This window comes from Falco peregrinus, chromosome 3 (genome assembly GCF_023634155.1).
Source record: "Falco peregrinus isolate bFalPer1 chromosome 3, bFalPer1.pri, whole genome shotgun sequence".
In the NCBI taxonomy this organism is placed as follows: Eukaryota; Metazoa; Chordata; class Aves; order Falconiformes; family Falconidae; genus Falco; species Falco peregrinus.
The window spans coordinates 51,306,260-51,321,312 of NC_073723.1; the positions used below are offsets into that span (position 1 = coordinate 51,306,260).

Genomic DNA, 15,053 nt, shown 5'->3' on the forward strand with positions numbered 1-15,053 from the left:
TAGGTTCAGGTTCGGGAGAAGCCTCACTCCAGCTGAAGGAAAGAGAGGCATAAATTAAAGCAGACAATGGCCTTGATTTTGGGCCTACAGTAACATGAATGCACACTTTATGTGCATACACGGAGTATGGTCAACCCCTGCTACAATATCACTCCTGGAAATCCCAAAAGAAGGCAGATCCCGGGAGCAAATGGGAGAGAAAGAGACAAGGTAAAGAAACAGACAAGGTCAGAGGAGTAAAGCTAAACTTTCAGAGCCCAGGCTGCTTCAATCTGTGGTAAAACTTTTAGGAACCCATCAGGATGAATTTGCAACAACATGTTTTGGTTCTGGTGGCTGTGATTGCCACCTCCTCTGTCCCCCAAGAGACCACCAGGATGCATGAGCTGGATGCAGTTCCAGCTGTACACTGGAATGCTGGAACTCCAGCTCCTCCCCCTCACTGAATGTCCCAGGGATCCATATGACTGGGAGTTCAACTTCAGGAGATGGTGAAAAGGGAGTGAAAGAGGTACTAGTGAGGGGAAATAAGGAGAAACAGTCTTCCAGGTTAATTCATTTTATATTCCCAAACTGCAAATGTTCCTATTTCCCTGCTGGCCCAGTTCTGCAGTCCTTAGTGTAAGATAGCAGAACCATTAAGTAGCAAAATTGTGAATTATCAAAAAACATTATAATCTCAACTGAGTTAATTAGTAATGAGACTAAATTATCAAAACTGCTGGATAGGCTCAACAAATTTGTTATACACAAGAGAAAGAAAAAAGGGTAAAAATTTCTGTCCATTTCCCACTTGTGCTTGCATTCTCCAGATGATTAAATTTACACTAGAATGAATATCCTAGAAATAAACCCATAGAGAAGTTTTAGGATTGCAAAATTCAAAGTTGCTGACTTAAAAATATTATTCCTTAAAAATTCAATGGCTGCCTTAAACTGAATGTTATCCAAAGTTTGTAATTAAACCAAGACTCCAAAATGAATTGTTTATTTTCTATTTGCTGCACTCCTTACACGTAGAGAAATTGAAAAGGCAGTGAAATGGCATACACAGTCTCCTCTGTTCAAATAAAGCGATTAGTAAACTGACTGAATTACTCACATGGGTGAAGCAGACAGGACTTACCCTGTTCAATATTAATAGTCTATTTTCTTATTTGTAACCTTATATTCAGATCCTTAATGGTTGACGTACTCTTGGGTTGTCTGTAAAATACCCCCAAAAAACATTTTTGGCATAAGTGTCAGCGTGAAGGTGAACTGAAATTTAATAAGACTACAGTTTGCTGCTACTCGGAAAGCTTTTATACAAATGGTGTGTGAAAAGCAAGCGTGATTTAAAAAGCATTTGCTAATATTTGCAATGCAAAAGACTTCAAATTCTTGCATATGAATACCTGGAAGCAGATTTGGAAGCATTTAGGGGTTTTCATGAATGTCAGCAAATTGTTAACAGGTTTTTATTTTCCTGGAGAAATTTCATGACTAGTCTTAACTGTCAAATTTTATGCTGTGTAAGTTCTACATCTACAAATAAACACAAAAACATATTAAGCCAGTTAAAAAATCTTTGCAGTTTCAAAGCCTCTTATATCTCAGGATCTCAAAATACTTTAAACAAACACTGTGCCTAATCCTAAAGATTGGTTTAAATGAGGTCACTCAGCACCTCTTAAGTAGATGTTTAGGATATTTTGCCAGATGAGCTTTTAAGATAGATCATTTTATGGCAATAGGGTAAGCTACAACAGTGTGGAGATTCTCCCGGTTTCGGACTGTAAATTCTTTGGGGCAGAGAATGGCTTTGACCATGTGCTTAGGCAGTAGAGTCTTGATTTTACTGACAATTCCGGACATAACAGATGCAAGTAGAATAACAAAGAAAAAGAATAGGAAGTACTGAAGACAAAATGCTCACCAAGGCAGGATTTGGTTCTGATAAAAAATTGTAATTCTTATGTTCATACGACTTCCAAAATTCTACTTGTGCACAAAGTTTCCAATTATTCGTGGAGTATTATTGGGACTGTAGACTGATCATTTTTCATGTGCCACTAACACCACTGTTTTTGGCACAGCATTATGTTTTGTATAACTCAGAAACCCCAGGCCATGCCTTTCCTGTCGTTGCTCCTGTGTTCTACAGAAATCTGTGTACTAAGTTTTTCAAAAAGCAGTGCAGTTCAATGTTTGGTTCATGGAGGTTTTGTAATATCTGCGTTTCTGCTGAATGGAATTATCCAACTCTGACATACCAAATCCAGGATAAGGAAACTTGAGATTTGACTGTGTACCAAACTCTACATTTCTATAGTGAAGGTATTGATCTGATGCTAAACTATGGATACTTATCTGCAATCCTGGTTTCTCTTTCAGCAGCTCAGCATTGACTGTGACGACCAGAGTCACTTGTGGACACCTCTGTGGAAACAAGGCAAATGACATTTGCATTTTAAACCAACAAAGAACAACTTTCAATAGGTGGAAAGCTGAAGATAGGCAGAATTACTAGCATAAAGTGATTCTTTTAAGGAGAAGAGTTTGTCTGCATAATGCTAATTTGCAGTGTTGATGTCCACATGAGCACAGTATGATAAGCAGGTGGTTTTGTTCTGGATGTGACTGCTTGCTCCTTTTCATACCCAGGCAGCACAGTGGGAAATGCCAGGGAGTCTAGCTTCAGTCACTGGCTCAGATATCAAGTTAAGATTGAAAGGTCAGGTTCTGGGAATCCACACTGCAGAAGCTTTATATGTAAATGTAAGCAGAACAATTCGTCTCACCTAACTGCTTAAGTCTAAAACATCTACTGAAAGATGCTTAGATTACAGATGCTGCTTCTATAACCAGCAGAGACAGACATCTCCACAGGCATCTTCAGTGGAAGGATCTCTCACTTGCACACAGTTGACTTGTTGTGGTTTAACCACAACAGATGTTAAGGACAGAAGGACTTCAGAAAACTGAGATAGCTAGATACATAAGTTCTTTTAGATGCTAAAATAAATTCCGCTCCAAGCATGGCAACAGCTTTTTGGACTTTGCCAATGATTAATCTTTTCACACAGACATAGCTATTGAGACGTGCTGGTGCAACAGCATTTTCAAATGTTGAATGTCTCTGAAAATTCCTGCTATGGAAAGATTACATAAATGCTTCCTGAAATATAGCTTATTTAGAAATGAGGTGCATACCTGACCTAATGTTCCTGAAAAAAAACCAGCTAAGCTTCTCCTCACACAAGTTTTGAAACACCTCAAACCAGAATGAAGTTATTTTTCCCTTCAAGAAGCTGGCAGGGTAGTGAAAAGTCTTGTGTGGAGGAGGTGAGAAATACCGTTTCTAAATGCTGAGAAAACCAACTGTCCACAATGACAACCCATATACAGTGACTAGATTATTTATTATGCTAGTTTGAACTGCTACTCTAAACCAATGATATAGGAAAAACTGCGACTGAAGGCAGGAGAACATGCAGATATTGTTCATAAATTTTCCTCTAAATTTTTAAATTAAATTGGAACTCATGTTTGTGCATTCAGAGTCCACTCACAAATATTCAAATAGTTGGGTGCACTCTCCAGAGCGTTCAGAGACTGCAAAGTATGGCCCTGTAAGAGGACCACTGTAAAGCCTCTGAACAGTTCAACATATACAGAGCTCTCATAAAAGCTTTTTTCAGGAAGCACCTTACAAATTCAAATAAACACACAGAGGATGAGATAACTGGGCCAAGTGAGTAAGTTAGCTTCATGTGACAGTGCCCATTCGCTGTTACTCTGAAGAGCAGGCTTCAACTTTGGGCCCTAAACTACTGGATTTCTGGACCTCTGTCAGCCAGAGTCCAGATTCTCTGGGCAGAGAGGCACAACATTGTCTCAGTGGGACACCACAGTCCATCCCAGGTGGTCTGAGAGTTACTCAGTATGTGCAGCAGGTCCTGGACATAACTATGGCACCTATCCCAGTTTGTGTGTTTTGAAAAGTGCATAAATGCTACCAGCAATTTCATTGCGAGGAGTCCTGCTAACAAATATAGGATTAATTAATAACAGACATTCTTCTGGTATGTTTTCTATGTAGGAGCTAATCAAGCCAACTCAGGCTGGTTTTGTGTTCTGTTGATTGTCACCCTAAAGACAGGAGAGCAAATACATCAAATATGCTTGACCAAAACAGAGAGCATCTTAAATGAAAAGCATGTAATGGTAGGGGCTGCTCCATCTCAGCAAAAAAGCAGATTAAAGAAATACAGGGAGAAAGATTATAACTATGATCACTGAACATCAGACGTAGCAAGTACACTTAGTAAAAAAGGTGACAGTGAACTGCGGATTGCAGGGAACCTAACTGGTGAAATTGCTCCAGCGAAATTTATTGATCATGAGGTCTAAGCAAAAGGAATTGCCTGGGAGATTTTTCCTGCATGTTTAATGAGATATTAACTGCAAAGCTTAGTTAAAAGTATGTGAAGAAAAGAAAAAATGGTGCTTTGTTCACTCTAGATTGTAATACCTATATAAATATTAACGCGATAGAATAATCTGCTCCAACATTTTCATCTGTATCAGCGTAATTGTTGCATTGGAATGCTCGTTTGCTTAAGAACGCCATAGTACATCTATTTGCATATCTCCTACTGCTATACCTTATAGTGACACAAGACTCCAGCTCAAGGAATAAGTTTGTGGCAACATTCTGCAGTATACAGTTTCATAAAGGTATATTGATATGAATGCAATTTTTTAAAAAAATATTACAATGAACCTCAAATGTTAGTCGTAATCCCCTACTTGTTTTCTGATTTAACTGCGAGTATAGTGGTCTGGAAACTACTGACAACTATTGACTGTATATTAACTAACACTATGCTGTTCTTGTACCTTTTGCATAGAACAAATTGACACTAACGGACTTCTACCTAAGAGCTGCTGTGATATCAGGGACTGCACAGTGAAGCCCTAAGGTGAGCCACTAATGTCTGTAAACCATTATAATAATAATACTTTGCCTAATTGATAGAGACTAAAAGGTCTAATAGATCAACACATTCATCTGTCTGCCAGAGGGCTGCCCATGTTCTGAAACTTCACAACAATCCAAAGGAGAGCAAATAATTGTAATTAAGAAGAAAAGAACAATGTAGTTGTTGCACTGGAGTTGATCTCTGAAACAAAGCAGAATTTAGCAGCTAAATGAAGTGGAAGCTATTAACTGCATCTTTATTACTATGCAAAGGCAAGTAGCAACTGTGTAATTTAAATAGGTCCATTATGTAACTTTTTTTCTAATTCATTCCTGATCTGCTAAACTAATCTCTATTTTTTAGGGGGTTTGAAAATGAATTAAATGGAAGAAAAATGCAGCTGAAAGCCAGGATTATTTAAGGAATGAAGAACAATAGGAAAGCATGACAAGGAAAGATCAGCCATTTGACAATGAAGCAACATCCTGAGCCTGAAGCACATTATTATTGAGTAAGCATCTGAGAAAATGTTTTATTTCTTCACCCAGGATGCATTTTCTTTCCTCTTTCTCCTCCCCTCATAGCAGTGGAGTTTGACTTGGTGTTAACCTAGAGAAGTTTAACTTGGGGTTTCCTAGATGGGACTAAGAACTCCATTTGTGATGTAGCTCTGTAATTCCATGTCCTATATTTATAGCGTATACTGCAAGTCACATTTTTGTCAAATATGGGCACTGAATGGAGGCAGCTACCTGTGGGCTGTAGGACCCCTAAATGCCCTTTACAAGTCAATGGAGAGAAAGAGAGACACTCCAACAGCTGACAATTCAAAGAACCAAAATATAGCTGACCTTCTGGAGATCTCTCTTCCTCGTTGATTGTAAAGGAAACCTGAAATAGGTACACTTCTAACACAGGTGGCAAAAGTTAGGCGGGATGATTCCCATCCAACTTTGCATGTTCTCATGCTTTTACAACTCCTCCTTCACACCAGAAGTAAAGGTTCAAAAGGTTTTTCTCTCCACAATGTTTTTTATGTGGGTTTCAAAAGCTATTCCTACCACAATTTTGCAGGCAGCATGAGCAAGGATATTTATCTGGTTACAATGCTAGGTTCCTCCAAATAATGTCTTGTCATGTAATTATTAGAAAAGAAATGTTTGTCTATTGAATAATCATGCTGCAATCATGCAGGCCCTAAGATAAAAAGACAACCCTAAGACACCATGGTGCTTATCAGGATATAAGGACTTTTCACAGTATTTTTTGATCATGTGCACTAAGCCTTTGCAAGAGTGGTGCAGCACTGTCAGTTAATTTAGTGCAGCATTTCAATAATGGAAGTCAGGGACTTTTGAAGATTTGGAAAATATATTGAAAGGCTATATATTTAAAACTAACACCTTTTCATTTAGGCATGTAAAACTAGTGTTACCCTTTTATCTAATTTCCTGCCCCTTTTACTAGCGATTCTGTTACAGCTCTTTTCTGTTAGGAACTGGTGGTTCAGTAGTTCAGTGCACCAGAAAGTAATGTAATATTTTGCAAGTTTTGTTGGAAAAGTAATATGGTAGTGCTATTACTAATGAGGAACATACTCATACTACAACTGGACTTTACTTAAAAAAAGTAATGAAAAATAACAAGTACAGCTCTGCCCACTGTTAGACTTGTATATTCCTTTGCAATTAACCTAAAGATACAACTGAGTCCTGTGGCTGCACTGAACCTACTAAAAAGCACCAAGTTTGAACAAACTCACTTACAGAAATAATTTAGACTCACACATTTCATTCATGCCCTGCATAAGAAATCCATCATATTTTCTTAGTTGGTGGACAACAGTATTAGAGATTGGTCTAGCTTGCAGCCCCAGCCAAAATGCATTTTATAGAGGTCCAAAACACAAACCTGATCCCAAACTAATTAGATTCTCCCTCACAAAAACACAGTTTCCAATACTCATTTCTTCCTCCAGAAAATCTGAGCAGGGGATAATTCTTTAGAAAATTGCAATTCTTATTTGTATAACTCAATTTAAAATTCATAGAGAAAAAAGTCTGGCTTGACGCAATTATTAAATCATCGTTTGATGATCACTGAAATTTGTTGGAATCTTTCTTTAATCTTGGACATTTAAAAGCCCTTGAGTTTTATGTGTTGTGCTTCAGGACACCTGAATTGACTGCAATGACTGTGATTGGAATTTCACCTGCCTGATAATAATAAATTGTACTTTTGCAACAATTTTGTGGATAGGTTCCTTTCCCTCTCCCTTAACTTCATCTTTAAGCTCTTTTTTCACATTGACTATATTACTTAATGTCTGAATTTTTATTCTTGTTGCTTTATTTCTACTTTTTTCCTCTTTTTCCCTCTACTTCATTTTTTTTTCTGTTCTTCGTTTTTGCTTAGTCTAACATTTATTGTGGTTTATTTTTTAGGATACATATATATGTGGTGTGGAATTATAATCTGAACATTTATATACTGAATATATGTTTTTGTTGGAGAAATACATAATTGATGATTGTTCTTATTCTTCTGAGAAATGCCAATTCAAACGGTAGGCCCCAGTTCAATGGATCCTCTACTGCTTTAACAGAACAAAACACCAAAAGCAGGCAAAGGAAGTACAACAGTTTATCTTGGGGTAAGAAATACTGCAAATGTTGGTGCTTGACTGTTTTGCATCTGTCATAATCTCATGCTGAAATACCATTCAAGTGTTAATAATATATTTTGTAAAAAACATGGAACAGATATACCGTAAATAATCACATTGAGAGGAAATAACACACTTGAAACTGGAAATTCCTTTTCTACTTCTAGGCAGATTTCTCAGTTTATTTAGATGTTAAAGAGATCTATTGCCCTTTAAAGTACAGTATTAATAGCTAGGTTAGTTTAACTGCCCTTTTCCCACACATGTTTTTGCAGACTAACACCTACTGATACAGTTTTCAAACACTGAAATCTCCTCTGATTCTTTAAATGTTCTTCTGTCTTCATTTCTGGATGGTGGTCACAGAGAACAAAGCCTACTGGAATAAACAGTTTGTGAATGCAACTTCCACAGGTTTTGCTGCTGTTTGAGCACATATGTAGGTCCCAAAGTTGCATTTGCTTAAAAAACCCACACTGAGCTAAGGACTCTTTAAAAATTGGTTATTATTTGTCATGGCCAATTCTCTTTTAAATCTAATACATCTGGATAGGATTCAAAAGAAGCGTTACAGAGTGAGTAACTGAGTAAGGATAGACAGGGGCACATACTTAAAGTGAGGCACCCACATGAGCCAAAGGGACATACCAATACACAGTCAGGCACTGTAACCTTATTGGCACCACTCAGCTCTAGTAAATTTTTGACTTTTGCTACATTAATCCACAATGCTTATTTTTTCACAACTGGTCTTTGTTGTTAGGTGCAGAAGATCTACTGTGAAGTAGTAGTTTCCAAAAGAGAGGACTGGGGAAGGGGGAGGTTGTTGAGTTTTTGAAGGCAGTTGTTTGTGTGTTTGTTTTCTGACAACTGGCAAAAGCCCAGCAGCTATTCTCCAGAAATTTCACAAGAAGCATTCATATGGGCAGGAAATCTACTGGCAAGAAATGGCAGATGAAAGAGTTATGTACTGCTGAATTAGAGTTTTGCACCTGCACATTGCTTAAGTTGGAGAACATGTTATTAATATAATCAAAATAGTATAACTAGTAGGATGCGTAGTCATCTACCAAGGAGATTTCATTTTGAGAATTCGTGGACACTTCTTGCATTAGTGCAAAACAAGGAGTTGAATCAATTTCAAATGTGTGCTAAATGGAAAGGGGAACAAACAGTCAATTATTATCAGGATACCACATTTAAAATTAAGATGGGAACTGTGTAAGTGAGCCCAGACCAGTCTACTGGAGGTCCAGGGACACAAGTGGGATTACAGGCAGATATGCCCAGTAAGTAAGGTCAGAGAAATCCTGCTTCAGGCTCACTCATTGGATTCTGTCTTATTTCTATTTTATTTATGGAGAAACCTTTTTTTTTCCCCTCAGGGTCATTAAACTTAGACTGGAATAGAGCTGTTCAAAAAACTCCTATGGAACATTTTTGGGGGTCAGGATTTGGTAATTCATTGAAATCAAAATATTTCCAATGCATATCAAAACATATCAACAAAATTTCAAAATGTGTTGTCCCAGTTTTGAAACCTGGAAGCCCTGAGGTCTCTAGTTCAAAGGTAGACTACTTGGTGGGCCATTCTGCAATGACAGGCCACCAATCCTCTATCCTGGCAGTCAGAGGACTGAGCAATGTTCTGCCAGCTAGGCAAGACTCCTCCAGAGCCCTGCAGGCTTCCAGAAGAACTTAGCCAAAATCCAACTGTCCCTGCAAAAAGTTTAGATTTCAGTCAACTGCCAAGGTCTCTCTGAAGTTTGCCAAACAGCTTTACTTTTGAGACTGGTTCCATCAGCTTTCTGTGTACAAATGTTGGGGGTTTGCAAATAAATAATTTCACCCCAAACAAACCATTTTATCTACCTCAGTAATCACTTAGATCATGCAAAATTATGCACCATCCCTGGATTTGTACCTGGACGCATGATGCTGCTTTAGGCTTCAGGCACAGAAAGGTTATTACAGACCTTGGAGATGTGCAGTTCAGTCTTTCCAAGTTGACCAACACCTCTGCCACGCAGTCAGTACCCTCCTTATTGTATTTCACCTCAAGTGGTTTTTAAACAGCCATAGGGAGGCAATGCCCAGTGCTTCCCTGGGTTAGAAGGCTGAGACCTGGCCAAGGTGGTTCATGAGGAATTTTGACTCTTTCCTACTGGGATCTGAAATACCAGGAAACTAAGAGAAAACATTAAAATCAGCTAAATCAGTATCCATGAAAAACAGTAATACAGAAGTATGCTAGCTATATTGCCATCTCTTGTACAAGAATTATGGCATATCAACACAGAATATGCAACAGCAATTGTAAGAACCCCATGGGGGAGGCACTGCTGAAACTTTGCACTCACACAGTGCAAGAGCTGCTGCCCAGCCACACTTGCAGCCCAGGCCAAATTTTCCTATGTGATAGGCCAGCCTCCATCAAGAGTCATGGAAGCAACCTACCCATCTGGAAAGTCACAATTGATCCACCAAAAGGCTAAAATACTGAGCATGGTTTGTGAACTGAAGGGAGACAATAAACGAACGCCCCTAGAAAACTGTATGGTGATCAAAGATTTTCTAATCCTATAGACAAAAATGTTTGGGGGGCTGACCCAAAGCAGTTTATTCGTAGATTTACTGAGCAAGATTGTTTAACAGTCTCCATACTGGGTAAACCACTGTTTTCATCAGAATGAGAATTTTACTACAGTCTTTAAAGCCAGCTAAATTAACACAGCCTGCATCAGTACGTTATCAGCAGCAATGTGTTCTGAGGTTTGTTTTCTCTCCTTTATTCACTGCAAAACCTATTGAGTTGCAAGGAATACTGAGTGGGAAAAGCCATTTTAAACTGCATGTTTATCATTTTAATGTCATTTGAATAACTAACCCATAAACTTTATCATTTTGCTATTAGAAAGAAGAAATAAAAATATATAAAACCTGTAAAGAATCACAGAGTACTCATCCAGATTGCTGACAGTCAGTAAATGCCTCAAAAATCTCTCCCACTTCTTTACAGAGGCTAAAATTCAGCAGTCCAGCAAACTGGACTATAAAATCAGCAGATCTGCCCCAAAATTAACACACTTTTTCTTTGCAGTAACAGAGCTAAAATGCATTTGTGGGACAGCAGGCTGGCACTGGGTCATGAAAGGTATTTGTCATTTTGTAAAACAAAGCAGCCATCCATAACCTTTTTCGTCTCCAGATAATAAAAGGGAAAGTCTCATTTTGCGACTATAAAAAAAGTTACAGCAGTACAGCTGTAAGCAGAAATCCAGTCCACTTGTGGTTTAGAGAGCTCCATGCCTACCGTACATAAAATAATATGCTGTTATCATTAACATAGACAACAGCTTGTTTTCAATTTGGCTGCAGATAATGAAATTATCCCCCAAATTGCCATAAAGTGGAACAAATAAACACAAAAGCAAACTCTTTCCCGCCCCCCCTCCCTTCAGCAGAGCTGGCTTTCAGCTATTTAGAATAAAAGCAAAGCTTCTGTTTTTCCAGAGCTCCAGTTTTGACCTCAAGCAGATAAAGAACATGAAATGACAAACACGCAGCAAAGAGTTACTGTGTCCTTCCCCCCGGCCTCTGTTTACATTAGGAAATGTACCCAGGGAGGAGGGAAGGGGAGGCAGGAGGGCTGCCTTTCAGCGCCGTGCTCAGCTCCGCTGGCTCCGGCTGGAGCTGGCCCCTGTTTCTGAGTAAGCTTACTCCACTCCAGATGTGCCTCGGCTCCAGCGTGGCTGCCATGTACAGTAAATCGGCATCTGAGGGCTCGTCAATCTGTGGGGTAGAGCAATTGCGGTCTCGCCAGGCCGCCCCACTGGCACAAATAGAAATTTGCGCTGCTGAACTGGAAAAGGAGGAGGAGGAGGGAAAGGGGCGACAGGGAAGGAAGGAGGCAAATAACGGGAGAGCACTGTGTGAAAGGTGAGGGGCTGGAAGGTGTCCGCTCCCGGGAGGAGAAGGGGAAGAAATAAACACTAACAGCCAGCAGGGGAAATGTTCTTAATGCATTTGTAAATTTACTTGTAAATGTTTTACACTTAGAGAGAAAGGGGAATGCTGCATATCATTTGGCAATGTTGGCTGTCTATAGGTCCCCGTGGATATACTGATTTAGTACGACTTGTAACCAGGGCAAGAGAAACATAAAATAGCCGGGGAAAGACAGCCAATTAGTCATTACATGTAGATTGTAAAAACAAGAGACAGAGACGGAGAAATAAATACCCTTAGCAAATTGAGTGCCTCTTGTTTATGTCCCTGCAACATGAGTATGAAAAAGCAGAGGCAAGGATGCCTTCTAATCAAAGTGTAACTTGCAAACCCGTCAGTGCTCCCATTCAAAATCCTCCAGGGTTTCCTGACGCTCACAAGATTTACCTATTTGCTGTCATTGTAAAATACAAATTGTTTCACTAATCAGGCAGTTTGCTTTGGATCCAACCCCAGTTGTACAAACTCCAATTTGGACGTTCATTTCTGATCTCCTCCCGCCTACACAGCCGTTGCTAACTGAGTTTTAATAGGATGAGAAAACGATCTTTTCTTTTATAGTGGGTTCAAATGAGCTACCCAGCTTCAAGCTGACTATAGCTCTGTTTTCCTAATCACCATTTTTTTATAGCAATTCTGAGGATGAAAATGCCTGCTCCCCCTCCCTTTGCTTCCAACAGTGCCAAGTCTAAGAATGTAAATAAGTGTTAAATGGAATCACAGAAGAAAAATGGGTCAGATTTAGTGTAATTGAGTCATAGTTAAATTTAGGCTGCTTTTATTTGCAAATGTGCACTTTAACAGCAGCTCTATACAGCATCTCTGGGTAGAATGAGATGCCTCATTTATTTATTATTTTTATTGTGGTTGTGCCTGAAATTCTCTGCAAAGGCTCCCAGTCCCATTGTGCTGTGCACTGTAAAAGATGAGCTGTGCATTTTTAAGACTCTCCTTTGCCAGAGAGGCTACCCTCTGAGTACCATCTGGGTTAAATGGCAGCACCTTAAATGGACAGAAGTATTGTCAGCTGTTCCAAATTTTCAAAAGTTGTGAATCAAAGCTGAAAAAAATCATGGGGCTGCAGGAAAAGTCATAAGACTTTCCAAAGGGTATACACAACATCCTTGCTTGTCTTCTACTCTGTGAGTTTCCAAAGCTTCCCAACACACTGTGTGGCTATGAAAGCTACTTTCTAAAAAGGAATACTTAGATTCTTGCAGTATCCATTCATTTAAGGAATAAAGGCTTAAAAACATCAAATATAATTAAATTTGAAATAAAACCATAAGACTTGGCAGTACAACAAACAGTTGTATATAGTACTCGATTTTCCTTAACACCCCATTGACAGAATGAGGTAGTAAGCTCTCTTCCCTCTAGGTTAAATCAATCCTGCAAGGTACGAGGTGCTCTGACTGACTACAAAGAACATATGTAATCATATACAATTAAACAATTAAATTAAATGTGATTATTCTTACGCATAAATTTCTTACTGGGTTTTCAAGCACTGGAGGCACTGAGATCATTACCTTAGATGCAGGGCAATACAGAAGCTCAACAGGCCCCCAGCAAGCAAGCAGGCATGCATCTGCCAAAGAGGACAAGTCCATGCACAAAGAGTATGTGTCACATTACCAGCTCTTCTGGTGGACCCAAAGGAGGCGTGCTGCCTCCCACTTCTTCCTCTCATCTCAGTGTCCAGCCCATACCCCAGCTAGCCCCTGAAGAGGGTTCTCACCATTGCTTCATGCTTTGTGCAGTCATTTACAGCAGGACAAAATGGACACAAAACAAATGTATCAAATCAGGATGGCAAGATTAGGATCAAAATTACCTCTAAACCTGACTGTTTAAAACTAGGCCAAAGCACTGACAAATGTACAGCAGGGACTTCCCTTACACTGACAGAAATATGAACTGGGTGATGGAACAGGTGTTTCCAGCGGCCAGCATTTCCATGCAGAAAGGCAACACAGGCGGGTCTCATTAGGCAGTAGCAGAGTTTAACAAGGAATGTGACTTTTCCCACCCCATGTTGAATGAGTGGCCCAGGGGAAATGTGATACTTCGAGGACACCAAGAGCAGCACAGTTCTTAGCTCATCCACCACAATGGCACTAATTTGAGAATAAGTGAGCGTAAAGCTGATAATAGTTGTCTGTAAAGAACCATGTAGGATGGTAAGATGATATCAGACAATACTAAGTGACCATGGAGGAATGTATCTAGAAGCCAGGACACAAAGTGAGTGAAGCATGAAGAGGGTGTTGAAAATGAATCAGTGAGAGAGGTAGGAACAGCAGAGCAAATAGTGCAGTCCCTCTTCAGAGAAGCCCCGTTCAGTGTTTTGCTCCTAACTCACAGCAACAATGCTCTTCCACTGTAGTTTTAGCCATGTTTTCACAATGTAAAATCAAGTCCTTGCTTACATCTGTATCATACGTGCAGCCACTTAACCTCAGGTTTATTGTGCATATGGTCAGAAAGGACAATTTCCCTGACAGAAGTTAAAGAAAAGGCAAAATCAACTGAAAATCTCACTAAAATATGATACCTTCTTTGATGTCTCAACTAACACAATGTGCCCTCTTGCAGGACAGCAGGTACTAAAGCCTCAAGAAAAATTGCCTGGAAAAAAAAAAAAAAAAGATGGTTCATATTTCCAATGATAACTTCCTTTTAATTGCACATTAAAGTCTTGGATCTACTATTTTCTTCTATACACATTCCAATGCACCTGACAACTGAAGGAAGGACAGTACTGTCCAGCCATTGTGTGGGCAATGTTGTGAAAAATACCACAAAAGATTCTGCCAAGCCTCCCTCTCACACAGACCTCTGACACCTGCATTATTTGGAACGACTACTTTCTGTATCAGTGAATTCCCCCCAGGGACTGAAACAAGATGAGCAACCAAGAACCTGGCTGCAGAGCAATGCTGCGGAGAGGATAGGGATGCAATGATCCTTTCCTACTTAAGGAAGATGCAGCAGCCCCATGTTCTAAGGAAGACAAAGATGGCTTCACACATCTTCTAAAAAAGTGGACATTAAGAAAAGTTTGTTAACTATCCTGTCTACAGTAATCTAAAAATAAAATCTAAAAGGACTGCAGGAATAGGCTGTGTTGTAATTGAAATTGTTCATAACACAAACTGCAAACTTGGCATTTTTGTTCATAAAAGAACTATCAATAAGTTCACCAGGCTTATATATGTCAAATGTTCAACATCCTAGTAGCATGTTCTTTATGATGCCTTTGACACCTGCAGAGAAATTACATCAAATCTGTAACAGCAGTATTAGGTAATGCACCAGAGTTCAATGTTCAAAACATCCTGTTCTTTACATAGCCTCTTGTCTTACACAAAAGCAGTTAAAAATAATAGAGCTTGTTCAAGTGCCAGATT

The 15,053-nt window shown here is 39.2% G+C and overlaps 2 long non-coding RNA genes across 2 annotated transcripts; one reads left to right on the plus strand and one right to left on the minus strand.

The window, feature by feature from the left end:
- Positions 1-1,325: 1,325 nt before the first annotated feature.
- Positions 1,326-11,484, minus strand: LOC129784225 (uncharacterized). Its single transcript, XR_008746689.1, has 3 exons — positions 11,353-11,484; positions 9,609-9,803; positions 1,326-2,421 (listed from the first exon to the last, which is right to left on the minus strand). It is a non-coding gene; the product is annotated as an uncharacterized LOC129784225 (long non-coding RNA).
- On the plus strand, positions 11,460-14,757 carry LOC114013264 (uncharacterized). Its single transcript, XR_003556154.2, has 2 exons — positions 11,460-11,571; positions 14,239-14,757. It is a non-coding gene; the product is annotated as an uncharacterized LOC114013264 (long non-coding RNA).
- Positions 14,758-15,053: the final 296 nt, after the last annotated feature.